This window comes from Ranitomeya variabilis, chromosome 3, assembly GCF_051348905.1.
Source record: "Ranitomeya variabilis isolate aRanVar5 chromosome 3, aRanVar5.hap1, whole genome shotgun sequence".
In the NCBI taxonomy this organism is placed as follows: domain Eukaryota; kingdom Metazoa; phylum Chordata; class Amphibia; order Anura; family Dendrobatidae; genus Ranitomeya; species Ranitomeya variabilis.
This window is the reverse complement of record NC_135234.1, coordinates 614,019,687-614,022,120: the sequence shown is the minus strand read 5'-3', so window position 1 is coordinate 614,022,120 and position 2,434 is coordinate 614,019,687.

The following is a 2,434-nucleotide window of genomic DNA, read 5'->3' as shown; positions in this document are numbered from 1 at the left end:
CTCCCGCGCAATTTTCTCCGCCAGAGTGGTAAAGCCAGTGACTGAGGGCAGATATTAATAGCCAGGAGAGGGTCCATGGTTATTGGCCCCCCCTGGCTACAAATATCTGCCCCCAGCCACCCCAGAAAAGGCACATCTGGAAGATGCGCCTATTCTGGCACTTGGCCACTCTCTTCCCACTCCTGTGTAGCGGTGGGATATGGGGTAATGAAGGGTTAATGCCACCTTGCTATTGTAAGGTGACATTAAGCCAGATTAATAATGGAGAGGCGTCAATTCTGACACCTATCCATTATTAATCTAATTGTATGAAAGGGTTAAAAAACACACACACACATGATTAAAAAGTATTTTAATGAAATAAACACACAGGGTGTTTTAATATTTTATTGCTCTCTCAATCCACCTGAAGACCCTCGCTTGGAAAAATAATAAACCAACAATATACATACCCTCTGATGAACTGTCACGTCCCATGAGGTAAATCCATCTGAAGGGGTTAAAATATTTTACAGGCAGGAGCTCTGCTATAATGCAGCTGTGCTCGTGCCTGTAAACCCCGGGGAATGAAGGAAATGTAGGTCAATGACCTATAGTTACCTTCAGTCGCGGTGATGCGCCCCCTGGTGGATGTCCTCATATGACCTGGAGCGTGGGAAAAAGTTCCCAGGCTGCAGTTCATGAGGACATCCAGCAGGGAGCGCATCACCGTGACTGAAGGTAACTATAGGTCATTGACCTACATTTCCTTCATTCCCCGGGGTTTACAGGCACGAGCACAGCTGCATTATAGCAGAGCTCCTGCCTGTAAAATATTTTAACCCCTTCAGATGGATTTACCTCATGGGACGTGACAGTTCACCAGAGGGTATGTATATTGTTGGTTTATTATTTTTCCAAGCGAGGGTCTTCAGGTGGCTTGAGAGAGCAATAAAATATTAAAACAACCTGTGTGTTTATTTCATTAAAATACTTTTTAATAATGTGTGTGTTTTTTAACCCTGTCATACAATTGGATTAATAATGGATAGGTGTCATAATTGACGCCTCTCCATTATTAATCTGGCTTAATGTCACCTTACAATAGCAAGGTGGCATTAACCCTTCATTACCCCATATCCCACCGCTACACGGGAGTGGGAAGAGAGTGGCCAAGTGCCAGAATAGGCGCATCTTCCAGATGTGCCTTTTCTGGGGTGGCTGGGGGCAGATGTTTTTAGCCACGGGGGGCCAATAACCATGGACCCTCTCCTGGCTATTAATATCTGCCCTCAGTCACTGGCTTTACCACTCTGGCGGAGAAAATTGCGCGGGAGCCCATGCCAATTTTTTCCGCGATTTAACCCTTAAATTTAATAGCTACAGCGCCGAAATTTTGCACATACACACTACTAACATTAATAATACAAAAGAACAAAAAAAGAGAGAGATATTGTCCCAAATAAAATCCAAATAATTTATTTTATAAATACAATTTTACTTGTGACATACATCAGTATACAGTATCACATATAAACAAGGTGAATAGACATAACTTCACAGGTGTAACACCCAGGGCCAGCAATTGTAAGTGGATGGGAGGGCCAGGCAAAAATTTAAACCCAAACTATTACTCACAAAAGTGGTGGCACAACCGCTAAATGGATTGTTTACATATAATAAATAGATATCAATCTTTAAAGTGCCAAGTACATAGGAATAAATCCATATATATAAAGTGCCTATCGTACCAAAAGCGGCTAAGCCATACCACATGTCCTACAGCAAATCATTAATTTAGAGAGGACCAAAGTCCTCTCAAGGGGTAATGCCAGGCAGACTCACCCATAATATGAGTCATAGCCCCCCGAGGAAGCCAACGCGAAACGCGCGTTGGGGCTGCATCGCTCAGGTTCCAGCGTGGAGAATTATGGGTGAGTCTGCCTGGCATTACCCCTTGAGAGGACTTTGGTCCCCTCTAAATTAATGATTTGCTGTAGGACATGTGGTATGGCTTAGCCGCTTTTGGTACGATAGGCACTTTATATATATGGATTTATTCCTATGTACTTGGCACTTTAAAGATTGATATCTATTTATTATATGTAAACAATCCATTTAGCGGTTGTGCCACCACTTTTGTGAGTAATAGTTTGGGTTTAAATTTTTGCCTGGCCCTCCCATCCACTTACAATTGCTGGCCCTGGGTGTTACACCTGTGAAGTTATGTCTATTCACCTTGTTTATATGTGATACTGTATACTGATGTATGTCACAAGTAAAATTGTATTTATAAAATAAATTATTTGGATTTTATTTGGGACAATCTCTCTCTCTTTTTTTGTTCTTTTGTATTATTAAGTATTTTGAGAGTGTTCTGAGCCAAATTTGGCACCCCTATGATGGCTGTGGTGGGGGATTGATATTAAAAGAAATGCTTACTGTTTGGGAGTTG